Genomic DNA, 14,301 nt, shown 5'->3' on the forward strand with positions numbered 1-14,301 from the left:
CATTTCTATGGTCGTCGTGCGTCTGCTTCCCTAGTCTATATTCTGCTGACGGTCACGAAACAGTAGCTATATTGCGAGCAGGACGGGAAACGGCCGCTCGGACAGCTCAAACTTGTCACGACTCGTGTGGAAAAAATTCCGTTCCGGTACCGGGAATCGAACCCGGGCCTCCTGGGTGAAAGCCAGGTATCCTAGCCACTAGACCACACCGGATGCGGCCGTTTCGTTCGACCGTTCGTACGGTCGCTTGTCGCATTTCGTGTCGAGTGCCGCGTCGGCGCCCTTCTCTCTTTGCGAGCATCTTTGCACAGACTGACTGGCAAGGCGCGCACCTCAAACGCCGCAGAGCAATGCTTTTGGCTTCATGCTCTGCTGGGAGAAGAGGAAAAGGGAAGCTGTAAGTAGCAATAACAGGAGGTAAACATTTTCCCGCTGAAGCGTTGAAAAGTTGTGGATAACAAACAAGAACTACGTTGGCGCCCTAGCAACAGCGCCACCATCAGTCACAGAAAATTAAATGCCCCGGGTGAGGATCGAACTCACGACCTTAAGATTATGAGACTTACGCGCTGCCTACTGCGCTACCGAGGCACGGGTGCACCACTGGTCCTGGAAACTGGGTAAATACCGTACCCAATATTAGACGTAGAGACACTGTACTTCCTGGGTAACGTGTTCTGTTGCTACACGCGCACTGCCGGCCCAGTTGATTGCGGTGTTGCTGCAGCTGTTGCAACGATAGGCAGCACTCCTTGTCGTTAAAGCTCAGTGCCTCGGAGGCACCTGGACACAGCAACTTGTGAGGCCAAGCCGACGCTAGTCTGCAGAACATCATGCGAGCGTCCTAGTGGGGACCGGCGAGTGCTGCGTTCTCGGTTCTTCTCAAGGGAATCCAGCTATATATTCTTGCGGATCGTGCATCTCAAGCGCGCAAGCCACACGGCAGCATTATCGCGGGAAAAGCAAAATGATGCATCGGCCGGGAATCGAACCCGGGCCGCCCGCGTGGCAGGCGAGCATTCTACCACTGAACCACCGATGCTGGGGCCAGCGGCAACTTCACGCTGCTTCCCGAGCAGATGTCTCAAGGGAAAGTGGGACTGCCGTCAAGCGCCGTAGCATTCTGTGGAGAAGATGCTGCAGACGCTGAATCCTGCACTGCACTGCTTAAAAATGCCGCCAGAACGCGGTCCTCGCCGGCGCCGACTCTTGCCAAAGGATGCGAAATGTGCGCGGATACGCTGTCCGAATGCGTCTGGATGTGCTCCCCTAGCCTACCTCGAAATGCGCCTGCCAGGTACGATCACCTTCGGCCGCTGCCGACAGGCGGGAAGCCGACACAGCGCGGAGGCGGGGCGCTCGCTTGTGCGGTGGTGGTGTAATGGTCAGCATAGTTGCCTTCCAAGCAGTTGATCCGGGTTCGATTCCCGGCCACCGCAGCAGGCTTTTAATTTCGCGTATGAGTACTTTTGCCACGCGCTCTTAAATTATTGTTTTTCCGGCCTCCTACTCGCTGCATACCAGCCCTTAGTGTGTCTCGACTTGTCTCGACTTTGCTCGGCTGACGCGAGAGCTGACGCTCTCAAATCGGCCTATATCAAAACGACAAGCACGAGAAACGACTGAGAGAGGTAAAGAGAGGTGAGGCTAGGCGATGGACACACAGCACGCCCCCTTCATTTCACGGTGGCGTCTCCCTGACCGAATCGGGCTGCAGCTCCGAAAACTAAGGAGAAACAAAAATAGGAAGTAAAACTGCCAATAGTACCCTGTGTTCCCATGCGCTCACCCGCCCAAGTACTGACAGGGGCCAAAGTGGTTGCGCATCGGCAATCGGACATTTTCTTTCATTTTCTCTTTATCGGTTGAGAACCAGTGTATTCAAGATATTATGGCCATTGCCGAGTGAATGATGTAGCGCTTCCCGACGAGTCGGGTTCGGATCCTCTGTCAACTTCCACGCAGGGTGATGATCTTTTGGTCATCACACTCGCCAGCTGAAATCGGCGCTGCCTTTTCGTAGTAGTAAAAGAGTAGTGGCCCGTGGGGGGATCGAACCCACGACCTTCGCGTTATTAGCACGACGCTCTAACCAACTGAGCTAACGGGCCCCAGCAGATGCAGTTGCTCAGCCCTACGCTGGAAACTGGTGGCATGAAGCCGTACACCATTTCTATGGTCGTCGTGCGTCTGCTTCCCTAGTCTATATTCTGCTGACGGTCACGAAACAGTAGCTATATTGCGAGCAGGACGGGAAACGGCCGCTCGGACAGCTCAAACTTGTCACGACTCGTGTGGAAAAAATTCCGTTCCGGTACCGGGAATCGAACCCGGGCCTCCTGGGTGAAAGCCAGGTATCCTAGCCACTAGACCACACCGGATGCGGCCGTTTCGTTCGACCGTTCGTACGGTCGCTTGTCGCATTTCGTGTCGAGTGCCGCGTCGGCGCCCTTCTCTCTTTGCGAGCATCTTTGCACAGACTGACTGGCAAGGCGCGCACCTCAAACGCCGCAGAGCAATGCTTTTGGCTTCATGCTCTGCTGGGAGAAGAGGAAAAGGGAAGCTGTAAGTAGCAATAACAGGAGGTAAACATTTTCCCGCTGAAGCGTTGAAAAGTTGTGGATAACAAACAAGAACTACGTTGGCGCCCTAGCAACAGCGCCACCATCAGTCACAGAAAATTAAATGCCCCGGGTGAGGATCGAACTCACGACCTTAAGATTATGAGACTTACGCGCTGCCTACTGCGCTACCGAGGCACGGGTGCACCACTGGTCCTGGAAACTGGGTAAATACCGTACCCAATATTAGACGTAGAGACACTGTACTTCCTGGGTAACGTGTTCTGTTGCTACACGCGCACTGCCGGCCCAGTTGATTGCGGTGTTGCTGCAGCTGTTGCAACGATAGGCAGCACTCCTTGTCGTTAAAGCTCAGTGCCTCGGAGGCACCTGGACACAGCAACTTGTGAGGCCAAGCCGACGCTAGTCTGCAGAACATCATGCGAGCGTCCTAGTGGGGACCGGCGAGTGCTGCGTTCTCGGTTCTTCTCAAGGGAATCCAGCTATATATTCTTGCGGATCGTGCATCTCAAGCGCGCAAGCCACACGGCAGCATTATCGCGGGAAAAGCAAAATGATGCATCGGCCGGGAATCGAACCCGGGCCGCCCGCGTGGCAGGCGAGCATTCTACCACTGAACCACCGATGCTGGGGCCAGCGGCAACTTCACGCTGCTTCCCGAGCAGATGTCTCAAGGGAAAGTGGGACTGCCGTCAAGCGCCGTAGCATTCTGTGGAGAAGATGCTGCAGACGCTGAATCCTGCACTGCACTGCTTAAAAATGCCGCCAGAACGCGGTCCTCGCCGGCGCCGACTCTTGCCAAAGGATGCGAAATGTGCGCGGATACGCTGTCCGAATGCGTCTGGATGTGCTCCCCTAGCCTACCTCGAAATGCGCCTGCCAGGTACGATCACCTTCGGCCGCTGCCGACAGGCGGGAAGCCGACACAGCGCGGAGGCGGGGCGCTCGCTTGTGCGGTGGTGGTGTAATGGTCAGCATAGTTGCCTTCCAAGCAGTTGATCCGGGTTCGATTCCCGGCCACCGCAGCAGGCTTTTAATTTCGCGTATGAGTACTTTTGCCACGCGCTCTTAAATTATTGTTTTTCCGGCCTCCTACTCGCTGCATACCAGCCCTTAGTGTGTCTCGACTTGTCTCGACTTTGCTCGGCTGACGCGAGAGCTGACGCTCTCAAATCGGCCTATATCAAAACGACAAGCACGAGAAACGACTGAGAGAGGTAAAGAGAGGTGAGGCTAGGCGATGGACACACAGCACGCCCCCTTCATTTCACGGTGGCGTCTCCCTGACCGAATCGGGCTGCAGCTCCGAAAACTAAGGAGAAACAAAAATAGGAAGTAAAACTGCCAATAGTACCCTGTGTTCCCATGCGCTCACCCGCCCAAGTACTGACAGGGGCCAAAGTGGTTGCGCATCGGCAATCGGACATTTTCTTTCATTTTCTCTTTATCGGTTGAGAACCAGTGTATTCAAGATATTATGGCCATTGCCGAGTGAATGATGTAGCGCTTCCCGACGAGTCGGGTTCGGATCCTCTGTCAACTTCCACGCAGGGTGATGATCTTTTGGTCATCACACTCGCCAGCTGAAATCGGCGCTGCCTTTTCGTAGTAGTAAAAGAGTAGTGGCCCGTGGGGGGATCGAACCCACGACCTTCGCGTTATTAGCACGACGCTCTAACCAACTGAGCTAACGGGCCCCAGCAGATGCAGTTGCTCAGCCCTACGCTGGAAACTGGTGGCATGAAGCCGTACACCATTTCTATGGTCGTCGTGCGTCTGCTTCCCTAGTCTATATTCTGCTGACGGTCACGAAACAGTAGCTATATTGCGAGCAGGACGGGAAACGGCCGCTCGGACAGCTCAAACTTGTCACGACTCGTGTGGAAAAAATTCCGTTCCGGTACCGGGAATCGAACCCGGGCCTCCTGGGTGAAAGCCAGGTATCCTAGCCACTAGACCACACCGGATGCGGCCGTTTCGTTCGACCGTTCGTACGGTCGCTTGTCGCATTTCGTGTCGAGTGCCGCGTCGGCGCCCTTCTCTCTTTGCGAGCATCTTTGCACAGACTGACTGGCAAGGCGCGCACCTCAAACGCCGCAGAGCAATGCTTTTGGCTTCATGCTCTGCTGGGAGAAGAGGAAAAGGGAAGCTGTAAGTAGCAATAACAGGAGGTAAACATTTTCCCGCTGAAGCGTTGAAAAGTTGTGGATAACAAACAAGAACTACGTTGGCGCCCTAGCAACAGCGCCACCATCAGTCACAGAAAATTAAATGCCCCGGGTGAGGATCGAACTCACGACCTTAAGATTATGAGACTTACGCGCTGCCTACTGCGCTACCGAGGCACGGGTGCACCACTGGTCCTGGAAACTGGGTAAATACCGTACCCAATATTAGACGTAGAGACACTGTACTTCCTGGGTAACGTGTTCTGTTGCTACACGCGCACTGCCGGCCCAGTTGATTGCGGTGTTGCTGCAGCTGTTGCAACGATAGGCAGCACTCCTTGTCGTTAAAGCTCAGTGCCTCGGAGGCACCTGGACACAGCAACTTGTGAGGCCAAGCCGACGCTAGTCTGCAGAACATCATGCGAGCGTCCTAGTGGGGACCGGCGAGTGCTGCGTTCTCGGTTCTTCTCAAGGGAATCCAGCTATATATTCTTGCGGATCGTGCATCTCAAGCGCGCAAGCCACACGGCAGCATTATCGCGGGAAAAGCAAAATGATGCATCGGCCGGGAATCGAACCCGGGCCGCCCGCGTGGCAGGCGAGCATTCTACCACTGAACCACCGATGCTGGGGCCAGCGGCAACTTCACGCTGCTTCCCGAGCAGATGTCTCAAGGGAAAGTGGGACTGCCGTCAAGCGCCGTAGCATTCTGTGGAGAAGATGCTGCAGACGCTGAATCCTGCACTGCACTGCTTAAAAATGCCGCCAGAACGCGGTCCTCGCCGGCGCCGACTCTTGCCAAAGGATGCGAAATGTGCGCGGATACGCTGTCCGAATGCGTCTGGATGTGCTCCCCTAGCCTACCTCGAAATGCGCCTGCCAGGTACGATCACCTTCGGCCGCTGCCGACAGGCGGGAAGCCGACACAGCGCGGAGGCGGGGCGCTCGCTTGTGCGGTGGTGGTGTAATGGTCAGCATAGTTGCCTTCCAAGCAGTTGATCCGGGTTCGATTCCCGGCCACCGCAGCAGGCTTTTAATTTCGCGTATGAGTACTTTTGCCACGCGCTCTTAAATTATTGTTTTTCCGGCCTCCTACTCGCTGCATACCAGCCCTTAGTGTGTCTCGACTTGTCTCGACTTTGCTCGGCTGACGCGAGAGCTGACGCTCTCAAATCGGCCTATATCAAAACGACAAGCACGAGAAACGACTGAGAGAGGTAAAGAGAGGTGAGGCTAGGCGATGGACACACAGCACGCCCCCTTCATTTCACGGTGGCGTCTCCCTGACCGAATCGGGCTGCAGCTCCGAAAACTAAGGAGAAACAAAAATAGGAAGTAAAACTGCCAATAGTACCCTGTGTTCCCATGCGCTCACCCGCCCAAGTACTGACAGGGGCCAAAGTGGTTGCGCATCGGCAATCGGACATTTTCTTTCATTTTCTCTTTATCGGTTGAGAACCAGTGTATTCAAGATATTATGGCCATTGCCGAGTGAATGATGTAGCGCTTCCCGACGAGTCGGGTTCGGATCCTCTGTCAACTTCCACGCAGGGTGATGATCTTTTGGTCATCACACTCGCCAGCTGAAATCGGCGCTGCCTTTTCGTAGTAGTAAAAGAGTAGTGGCCCGTGGGGGGATCGAACCCACGACCTTCGCGTTATTAGCACGACGCTCTAACCAACTGAGCTAACGGGCCCCAGCAGATGCAGTTGCTCAGCCCTACGCTGGAAACGGGTGGCATGAAGCCGTACACCATTTCTATGGTCGTCGTGCGTCTGCTTCCCTAGTCTATATTCTGCTGACGGTCACGAAACAGTAGCTATATTGCGAGCAGGACGGGAAACGGCCGCTCGGACAGCTCAAACTTGTCACGACTCGTGTGGAAAAAATTCCGTTCCGGTACCGGGAATCGAACCCGGGCCTCCTGGGTGAAAGCCAGGTATCCTAGCCACTAGACCACACCGGATGCGGCCGTTTCGTTCGACCGTTCGTACGGTCGCTTGTCGCATTTCGTGTCGAGTGCCGCGTCGGCGCCCTTCTCTCTTTGCGAGCATCTTTGCACAGACTGACTGGCAAGGCGCGCACCTCAAACGCCGCAGAGCAATGCTTTTGGCTTCATGCTCTGCTGGGAGAAGAGGAAAAGGGAAGCTGTAAGTAGCAATAACAGGAGGTAAACATTTTCCCGCTGAAGCGTTGAAAAGTTGTGGATAACAAACAAGAACTACGTTGGCGCCCTAGCAACAGCGCCACCATCAGTCACAGAAAATTAAATGCCCCGGGTGAGGATCGAACTCACGACCTTAAGATTATGAGACTTACGCGCTGCCTACTGCGCTACCGAGGCACGGGTGCACCACTGGTCCTGGAAACTGGGTAAATACCGTACCCAATATTAGACGTAGAGACACTGTACTTCCTGGGTAACGTGTTCTGTTGCTACACGCGCACTGCCGGCCCAGTTGATTGCGGTGTTGCTGCAGCTGTTGCAACGATAGGCAGCACTCCTTGTCGTTAAAGCTCAGTGCCTCGGAGGCACCTGGACACAGCAACTTGTGAGGCCAAGCCGACGCTAGTCTGCAGAACATCATGCGAGCGTCCTAGTGGGGACCGGCGAGTGCTGCGTTCTCGGTTCTTCTCAAGGGAATCCAGCTATATATTCTTGCGGATCGTGCATCTCAAGCGCGCAAGCCACACGGCAGCATTATCGCGGGAAAAGCAAAATGATGCATCGGCCGGGAATCGAACCCGGGCCGCCCGCGTGGCAGGCGAGCATTCTACCACTGAACCACCGATGCTGGGGCCAGCGGCAACTTCACGCTGCTTCCCGAGCAGATGTCTCAAGGGAAAGTGGGACTGCCGTCAAGCGCCGTAGCATTCTGTGGAGAAGATGCTGCAGACGCTGAATCCTGCACTGCACTGCTTAAAAATGCCGCCAGAACGCGGTCCTCGCCGGCGCCGACTCTTGCCAAAGGATGCGAAATGTGCGCGGATACGCTGTCCGAATGCGTCTGGATGTGCTCCCCTAGCCTACCTCGAAATGCGCCTGCCAGGTACGATCACCTTCGGCCGCTGCCGACAGGCGGGAAGCCGACACAGCGCGGAGGCGGGGCGCTCGCTTGTGCGGTGGTGGTGTAATGGTCAGCATAGTTGCCTTCCAAGCAGTTGATCCGGGTTCGATTCCCGGCCACCGCAGCAGGCTTTTAATTTCGCGTATGAGTACTTTTGCCACGCGCTCTTAAATTATTGTTTTTCCGGCCTCCTACTCGCTGCATACCAGCCCTTAGTGTGTCTCGACTTTGCTCGGCTGACGCGAGAGCTGACGCTCTCAAATCGGCCTATATCAAAACGACAAGCACGAGAAACGACTGAGAGAGGTAAAGAGAGGTGAGGCTAGGCGATGGACACACAGCACGCCCCCTTCATTTCACGGTGGCGTCTCCCTGACCGAATCGGGCTGCAGCTCCGAAAACTAAGGAGAAACAAAAATAGGAAGTAAAACTGCCAATAGTACCCTGTGTTCCCATGCGCTCACCCGCCCAAGTACTGACAGGGGCCAAAGTGGTTGCGCATCGGCAATCGGACATTTTCTTTCATTTTCTCTTTATCGGTTGAGAACCAGTGTATTCAAGATATTATGGCCATTGCCGAGTGAATGATGTAGCGCTTCCCGACGAGTCGGGTTCGGATCCTCTGTCAACTTCCACGCAGGGTGATGATCTTTTGGTCATCACACTCGCCAGCTGAAATCGGCGCTGCCTTTTCGTAGTAGTAAAAGAGTAGTGGCCCGTGGGGGGATCGAACCCACGACCTTCGCGTTATTAGCACGACGCTCTAACCAACTGAGCTAACGGGCCCCAGCAGATGCAGTTGCTCAGCCCTACGCTGGAAACGGGTGGCATGAAGCCGTACACCATTTCTATGGTCGTCGTGCGTCTGCTTCCCTAGTCTATATTCTGCTGACGGTCACGAAACAGTAGCTATATTGCGAGCAGGACGGGAAACGGCCGCTCGGACAGCTCAAACTTGTCACGACTCGTGTGGAAAAAATTCCGTTCCGGTACCGGGAATCGAACCCGGGCCTCCTGGGTGAAAGCCAGGTATCCTAGCCACTAGACCACACCGGATGCGGCCGTTTCGTTCGACCGTTCGTACGGTCGCTTGTCGCATTTCGTGTCGAGTGCCGCGTCGGCGCCCTTCTCTCTTTGCGAGCATCTTTGCACAGACTGACTGGCAAGGCGCGCACCTCAAACGCCGCAGAGCAATGCTTTTGGCTTCATGCTCTGCTGGGAGAAGAGGAAAAGGGAAGCTGTAAGTAGCAATAACAGGAGGTAAACATTTTCCCGCTGAAGCGTTGAAAAGTTGTGGATAACAAACAAGAACTACGTTGGCGCCCTAGCAACAGCGCCACCATCAGTCACAGAAAATTAAATGCCCCGGGTGAGGATCGAACTCACGACCTTAAGATTATGAGACTTACGCGCTGCCTACTGCGCTACCGAGGCACGGGTGCACCACTGGTCCTGGAAACTGGGTAAATACCGTACCCAATATTAGACGTAGAGACACTGTACTTCCTGGGTAACGTGTTCTGTTGCTACACGCGCACTGCCGGCCCAGTTGATTGCGGTGTTGCTGCAGCTGTTGCAACGATAGGCAGCACTCCTTGTCGTTAAAGCTCAGTGCCTCGGAGGCACCTGGACACAGCAACTTGTGAGGCCAAGCCGACGCTAGTCTGCAGAACATCATGCGAGCGTCCTAGTGGGGACCGGCGAGTGCTGCGTTCTCGGTTCTTCTCAAGGGAATCCAGCTATATATTCTTGCGGATCGTGCATCTCAAGCGCGCAAGCCACACGGCAGCATTATCGCGGGAAAAGCAAAATGATGCATCGGCCGGGAATCGAACCCGGGCCGCCCGCGTGGCAGGCGAGCATTCTACCACTGAACCACCGATGCTGGGGCCAGCGGCAACTTCACGCTGCTTCCCGAGCAGATGTCTCAAGGGAAAGTGGGACTGCCGTCAAGCGCCGTAGCATTCTGTGGAGAAGATGCTGCAGACGCTGAATCCTGCACTGCACTGCTTAAAAATGCCGCCAGAACGCGGTCCTCGCCGGCGCCGACTCTTGCCAAAGGATGCGAAATGTGCGCGGATACGCTGTCCGAATGCGTCTGGATGTGCTCCCCTAGCCTACCTCGAAATGCGCCTGCCAGGTACGATCACCTTCGGCCGCTGCCGACAGGCGGGAAGCCGACACAGCGCGGAGGCGGGGCGCTCGCTTGTGCGGTGGTGGTGTAATGGTCAGCATAGTTGCCTTCCAAGCAGTTGATCCGGGTTCGATTCCCGGCCACCGCAGCAGGCTTTTAATTTCGCGTATGAGTACTTTTGCCACGCGCTCTTAAATTATTGTTTTTCCGGCCTCCTACTCGCTGCATACCAGCCCTTAGTGTGTCTCGACTTGTCTCGACTTTGCTCGGCTGACGCGAGAGCTGACGCTCTCAAATCGGCCTATATCAAAACGACAAGCACGAGAAACGACTGAGAGAGGTAAAGAGAGGTGAGGCTAGGCGATGGACACACAGCACGCCCCCTTCATTTCACGGTGGCGTCTCCCTGACCGAATCGGGCTGCAGCTCCGAAAACTAAGGAGAAACAAAAATAGGAAGTAAAACTGCCAATAGTACCCTGTGTTCCCATGCGCTCACCCGCCCAAGTACTGACAGGGGCCAAAGTGGTTGCGCATCGGCAATCGGACATTTTCTTTCATTTTCTCTTTATCGGTTGAGAACCAGTGTATTCAAGATATTATGGCCATTGCCGAGTGAATGATGTAGCGCTTCCCGACGAGTCGGGTTCGGATCCTCTGTCAACTTCCACGCAGGGTGATGATCTTTTGGTCATCACACTCGCCAGCTGAAATCGGCGCTGCCTTTTCGTAGTAGTAAAAGAGCAGTGGCCCGTGGGGGGATCGAACCCACGACCTTCGCGTTATTAGCACGACGCTCTAACCAACTGAGCTAACGGGCCCCAGCAGATGCAGTTGCTCAGCCCTACGCTGGAAACTGGTGGCATGAAGCCGTACACCATTTCTATGGTCGTCGTGCGTCTGCTTCCCTAGTCTATATTCTGCTGACGGTCACGAAACAGTAGCTATATTGCGAGCAGGACGGGAAACGGCCGCTCGGACAGCTCAAACTTGTCACGACTCGTGTGGAAAAAATTCCGTTCCGGTACCGGGAATCGAACCCGGGCCTCCTGGGTGAAAGCCAGGTATCCTAGCCACTAGACCACACCGGATGCGGCCGTTTCGTTCGACCGTTCGTACGGTCGCTTGTCGCATTTCGTGTCGAGTGCCGCGTCGGCGCCCTTCTCTCTTTGCGAGCATCTTTGCACAGACTGACTGGCAAGGCGCGCACCTCAAACGCCGCAGAGCAATGCTTTTGGCTTCATGCTCTGCTGGGAGAAGAGGAAAAGGGAAGCTGTAAGTAGCAATAACAGGAGGTAAACATTTTCCCGCTGAAGCGTTGAAAAGTTGTGGATAACAAACAAGAACTACGTTGGCGCCCTAGCAACAGCGCCACCATCAGTCACAGAAAATTAAATGCCCCGGGTGAGGATCGAACTCACGACCTTAAGATTATGAGACTTACGCGCTGCCTACTGCGCTACCGAGGCACGGGTGCACCACTGGTCCTGGAAACTGGGTAAATACCGTACCCAATATTAGACGTAGAGACACTGTACTTCCTGGGTAACGTGTTCTGTTGCTACACGCGCACTGCCGGCCCAGTTGATTGCGGTGTTGCTGCAGCTGTTGCAACGATAGGCAGCACTCCTTGTCGTTAAAGCTCAGTGCCTCGGAGGCACCTGGACACAGCAACTTGTGAGGCCAAGCCGACGCTAGTCTGCAGAACATCATGCGAGCGTCCTAGTGGGGACCGGCGAGTGCTGCGTTCTCGGTTCTTCTCAAGGGAATCCAGCTATATATTCTTGCGGATCGTGCATCTCAAGCGCGCAAGCCACACGGCAGCATTATCGCGGGAAAAGCAAAATGATGCATCGGCCGGGAATCGAACCCGGGCCGCCCGCGTGGCAGGCGAGCATTCTACCACTGAACCACCGATGCTGGGGCCAGCGGCAACTTCACGCTGCTTCCCGAGCAGATGTCTCAAGGGAAAGTGGGACTGCCGTCAAGCGCCGTAGCATTCTGTGGAGAAGATGCTGCAGACGCTGAATCCTGCACTGCACTGCTTAAAAATGCCGCCAGAACGCGGTCCTCGCCGGCGCCGACTCTTGCCAAAGGATGCGAAATGTGCGCGGATACGCTGTCCGAATGCGTCTGGATGTGCTCCCCTAGCCTACCTCGAAATGCGCCTGCCAGGTACGATCACCTTCGGCCGCTGCCGACAGGCGGGAAGCCGACACAGCGCGGAGGCGGGGCGCTCGCTTGTGCGGTGGTGGTGTAATGGTCAGCATAGTTGCCTTCCAAGCAGTTGATCCGGGTTCGATTCCCGGCCACCGCAGCAGGCTTTTAATTTCGCGTATGAGTACTTTTGCCACGCGCTCTTAAATTATTGTTTTTCCGGCCTCCTACTCGCTGCATACCAGCCCTTAGTGTGTCTCGACTTGTCTCGACTTTGCTCGGCTGACGCGAGAGCTGACGCTCTCAAATCGGCCTATATCAAAACGACAAGCACGAGAAACGACTGAGAGAGGTAAAGAGAGGTGAGGCTAGGCGATGGACACACAGCACGCCCCCTTCATTTCACGGTGGCGTCTCCCTGACCGAATCGGGCTGCAGCTCCGAAAACTAAGGAGAAACAAAAATAGGAAGTAAAACTGCCAATAGTACCCTGTGTTCCCATGCGCTCACCCGCCCAAGTACTGACAGGGGCCAAAGTGGTTGCGCATCGGCAATCGGACATTTTCTTTCATTTTCTCTTTATCGGTTGAGAACCAGTGTATTCAAGATATTATGGCCATTGCCGAGTGAATGATGTAGCGCTTCCCGACGAGTCGGGTTCGGATCCTCTGTCAACTTCCACGCAGGGTGATGATCTTTTGGTCATCACACTCGCCAGCTGAAATCGGCGCTGCCTTTTCGTAGTAGTAAAAGAGCAGTGGCCCGTGGGGGGATCGAACCCACGACCTTCGCGTTATTAGCACGACGCTCTAACCAACTGAGCTAACGGGCCCCAGCAGATGCAGTTGCTCAGCCCTACGCTGGAAACTGGTGGCATGAAGCCGTACACCATTTCTATGGTCGTCGTGCGTCTGCTTCCCTAGTCTATATTCTGCTGACGGTCACGAAACAGTAGCTATATTGCGAGCAGGACGGGAAACGGCCGCTCGGACAGCTCAAACTTGTCACGACTCGTGTGGAAAAAATTCCGTTCCGGTACCGGGAATCGAACCCGGGCCTCCTGGGTGAAAGCCAGGTATCCTAGCCACTAGACCACACCGGATGCGGCCGTTTCGTTCGACCGTTCGTACGGTTGCTTGTCGCATTTCGTGTCGAGTGCCGCGTCGGCGCCCTTCTCTCTTTGCGAGCATCTTTGCACAGACTGACTGGCAAGGCGCGCACCTCAAACGCCGCAGAGCAATGCTTTTGGCTTCATGCTCTGCTGGGAGAAGAGGAAAAGGGAAGCTGTAAGTAGCAATAACAGGAGGTAAACATTTTCCCGCTGAAGCGTTGAAAAGTTGTGGATAACAAACAAGAACTACGTTGGCGCCCTAGCAACAGCGCCACCATCAGTCACAGAAAATTAAATGCCCCGGGTGAGGATCGAACTCACGACCTTAAGATTATGAGACTTACGCGCTGCCTACTGCGCTACCGAGGCACGGGTGCACCACTGGTCCTGGAAACTGGGTAAATACCGTACCCAATATTAGACGTAGAGACACTGTACTTCCTGGGTAACGTGTTCTGTTGCTACACGCGCACTGCCGGCCCAGTTGATTGCGGTGTTGCTGCAGCTGTTGCAACGATAGGCAGCACTCCTTGTCGTTAAAGCTCAGTGCCTCGGAGGCACCTGGACACAGCAACTTGTGAGGCCAAGCCGACGCTAGTCTGCAGAACATCATGCGAGCGTCCTAGTGGGGACCGGCGAGTGCTGCGTTCTCGGTTCTTCTCAAGGGAATCCAGCTATATATTCTTGCGGATCGTGCATCTCAAGCGCGCAAGCCACACGGCAGCATTATCGCGGGAAAAGCAAAATGATGCATCGGCCGGGAATCGAACCCGGGCCGCCCGCGTGGCAGGCGAGCATTCTACCACTGAACCACCGATGCTGGGGCCAGCGGCAACTTCACGCTGCTTCCCGAGCAGATGTCTCAAGGGAAAGTGGGACTGCCGTCAAGCGCCGTAGCATTCTGTGGAGAAGATGCTGCAGACGCTGAATCCTGCACTGCACTGCTTAAAAATGCCGCCAGAACGCGGTCCTCGCCGGCGCCGACTCTTGCCAAAGGATGCGAAATGTGCGCGGATACGCTGTCCGAATGCGTCTGGATGTGCTCCCCTAGCCTACCTCGAAATGCGCCTGCCAGGTACGA

The 14,301-nt window shown here is 55.2% G+C and overlaps 33 non-coding genes across 33 annotated transcripts; 6 read left to right on the plus strand and 27 right to left on the minus strand.

Moving 5' to 3' along the window:
* Positions 1 to 141: 141 nt before the first annotated feature.
* Trnae-uuc lies at positions 142 to 213 on the minus strand. Its single transcript has one exon. It is a non-coding gene; the product is annotated as a tRNA-Glu (tRNA).
* Positions 214 to 518: 305 nt separating this feature from the next.
* On the minus strand, positions 519 to 591 carry Trnam-cau. The gene has a single exon. It is a non-coding gene; the product is annotated as a tRNA-Met (tRNA).
* Positions 592 to 971: 380 nt separating this feature from the next.
* Positions 972 to 1,042, minus strand: Trnag-gcc. The gene has a single exon. It is a non-coding gene; the product is annotated as a tRNA-Gly (tRNA).
* Positions 1,043 to 1,367: 325 nt separating this feature from the next.
* Trnag-ucc lies at positions 1,368 to 1,439 on the plus strand. The gene has a single exon. It is a non-coding gene; the product is annotated as a tRNA-Gly (tRNA).
* Positions 1,440 to 2,037: 598 nt separating this feature from the next.
* Trnai-aau lies at positions 2,038 to 2,111 on the minus strand. The gene has a single exon. It is a non-coding gene; the product is annotated as a tRNA-Ile (tRNA).
* Positions 2,112 to 2,309: 198 nt separating this feature from the next.
* On the minus strand, positions 2,310 to 2,381 carry Trnae-uuc. Its single transcript has one exon. It is a non-coding gene; the product is annotated as a tRNA-Glu (tRNA).
* A 305-nt stretch (positions 2,382 to 2,686) lies between these two features.
* Trnam-cau lies at positions 2,687 to 2,759 on the minus strand. The gene has a single exon. It is a non-coding gene; the product is annotated as a tRNA-Met (tRNA).
* Positions 2,760 to 3,139: 380 nt separating this feature from the next.
* Trnag-gcc lies at positions 3,140 to 3,210 on the minus strand. The gene has a single exon. It is a non-coding gene; the product is annotated as a tRNA-Gly (tRNA).
* A 325-nt stretch (positions 3,211 to 3,535) lies between these two features.
* On the plus strand, positions 3,536 to 3,607 carry Trnag-ucc. The gene has a single exon. It is a non-coding gene; the product is annotated as a tRNA-Gly (tRNA).
* Positions 3,608 to 4,205: 598 nt separating this feature from the next.
* Trnai-aau lies at positions 4,206 to 4,279 on the minus strand. The gene has a single exon. It is a non-coding gene; the product is annotated as a tRNA-Ile (tRNA).
* Positions 4,280 to 4,477: 198 nt separating this feature from the next.
* Positions 4,478 to 4,549, minus strand: Trnae-uuc. The gene has a single exon. It is a non-coding gene; the product is annotated as a tRNA-Glu (tRNA).
* Positions 4,550 to 4,854: 305 nt separating this feature from the next.
* Trnam-cau lies at positions 4,855 to 4,927 on the minus strand. Its single transcript has one exon. It is a non-coding gene; the product is annotated as a tRNA-Met (tRNA).
* Positions 4,928 to 5,307: 380 nt separating this feature from the next.
* Trnag-gcc lies at positions 5,308 to 5,378 on the minus strand. The gene has a single exon. It is a non-coding gene; the product is annotated as a tRNA-Gly (tRNA).
* Positions 5,379 to 5,703: 325 nt separating this feature from the next.
* On the plus strand, positions 5,704 to 5,775 carry Trnag-ucc. The gene has a single exon. It is a non-coding gene; the product is annotated as a tRNA-Gly (tRNA).
* Positions 5,776 to 6,373: 598 nt separating this feature from the next.
* Trnai-aau lies at positions 6,374 to 6,447 on the minus strand. The gene has a single exon. It is a non-coding gene; the product is annotated as a tRNA-Ile (tRNA).
* Positions 6,448 to 6,645: 198 nt separating this feature from the next.
* On the minus strand, positions 6,646 to 6,717 carry Trnae-uuc. The gene has a single exon. It is a non-coding gene; the product is annotated as a tRNA-Glu (tRNA).
* Positions 6,718 to 7,022: 305 nt separating this feature from the next.
* On the minus strand, positions 7,023 to 7,095 carry Trnam-cau. The gene has a single exon. It is a non-coding gene; the product is annotated as a tRNA-Met (tRNA).
* A 380-nt stretch (positions 7,096 to 7,475) lies between these two features.
* On the minus strand, positions 7,476 to 7,546 carry Trnag-gcc. The gene has a single exon. It is a non-coding gene; the product is annotated as a tRNA-Gly (tRNA).
* Positions 7,547 to 7,871: 325 nt separating this feature from the next.
* Positions 7,872 to 7,943, plus strand: Trnag-ucc. Its single transcript has one exon. It is a non-coding gene; the product is annotated as a tRNA-Gly (tRNA).
* Positions 7,944 to 8,531: 588 nt separating this feature from the next.
* Positions 8,532 to 8,605, minus strand: Trnai-aau. Its single transcript has one exon. It is a non-coding gene; the product is annotated as a tRNA-Ile (tRNA).
* A 198-nt stretch (positions 8,606 to 8,803) lies between these two features.
* On the minus strand, positions 8,804 to 8,875 carry Trnae-uuc. The gene has a single exon. It is a non-coding gene; the product is annotated as a tRNA-Glu (tRNA).
* A 305-nt stretch (positions 8,876 to 9,180) lies between these two features.
* Trnam-cau lies at positions 9,181 to 9,253 on the minus strand. The gene has a single exon. It is a non-coding gene; the product is annotated as a tRNA-Met (tRNA).
* Positions 9,254 to 9,633: 380 nt separating this feature from the next.
* Positions 9,634 to 9,704, minus strand: Trnag-gcc. Its single transcript has one exon. It is a non-coding gene; the product is annotated as a tRNA-Gly (tRNA).
* A 325-nt stretch (positions 9,705 to 10,029) lies between these two features.
* Trnag-ucc lies at positions 10,030 to 10,101 on the plus strand. Its single transcript has one exon. It is a non-coding gene; the product is annotated as a tRNA-Gly (tRNA).
* Positions 10,102 to 10,699: 598 nt separating this feature from the next.
* Positions 10,700 to 10,773, minus strand: Trnai-aau. Its single transcript has one exon. It is a non-coding gene; the product is annotated as a tRNA-Ile (tRNA).
* Positions 10,774 to 10,971: 198 nt separating this feature from the next.
* Positions 10,972 to 11,043, minus strand: Trnae-uuc. The gene has a single exon. It is a non-coding gene; the product is annotated as a tRNA-Glu (tRNA).
* Positions 11,044 to 11,348: 305 nt separating this feature from the next.
* On the minus strand, positions 11,349 to 11,421 carry Trnam-cau. The gene has a single exon. It is a non-coding gene; the product is annotated as a tRNA-Met (tRNA).
* A 380-nt stretch (positions 11,422 to 11,801) lies between these two features.
* Trnag-gcc lies at positions 11,802 to 11,872 on the minus strand. Its single transcript has one exon. It is a non-coding gene; the product is annotated as a tRNA-Gly (tRNA).
* Positions 11,873 to 12,197: 325 nt separating this feature from the next.
* Positions 12,198 to 12,269, plus strand: Trnag-ucc. The gene has a single exon. It is a non-coding gene; the product is annotated as a tRNA-Gly (tRNA).
* Positions 12,270 to 12,867: 598 nt separating this feature from the next.
* Positions 12,868 to 12,941, minus strand: Trnai-aau. The gene has a single exon. It is a non-coding gene; the product is annotated as a tRNA-Ile (tRNA).
* Positions 12,942 to 13,139: 198 nt separating this feature from the next.
* On the minus strand, positions 13,140 to 13,211 carry Trnae-uuc. Its single transcript has one exon. It is a non-coding gene; the product is annotated as a tRNA-Glu (tRNA).
* Positions 13,212 to 13,516: 305 nt separating this feature from the next.
* On the minus strand, positions 13,517 to 13,589 carry Trnam-cau. Its single transcript has one exon. It is a non-coding gene; the product is annotated as a tRNA-Met (tRNA).
* A 380-nt stretch (positions 13,590 to 13,969) lies between these two features.
* Trnag-gcc lies at positions 13,970 to 14,040 on the minus strand. The gene has a single exon. It is a non-coding gene; the product is annotated as a tRNA-Gly (tRNA).
* Between the last annotated feature and the right edge of the window lie 261 nt (positions 14,041 to 14,301).

The sequence above is a fragment of the Schistocerca piceifrons genome, unplaced genomic scaffold, assembly GCF_021461385.2.
Source record: "Schistocerca piceifrons isolate TAMUIC-IGC-003096 unplaced genomic scaffold, iqSchPice1.1 HiC_scaffold_345, whole genome shotgun sequence".
NCBI lineage: Eukaryota > Metazoa > Arthropoda > Insecta > Orthoptera > Acrididae > Schistocerca > Schistocerca piceifrons.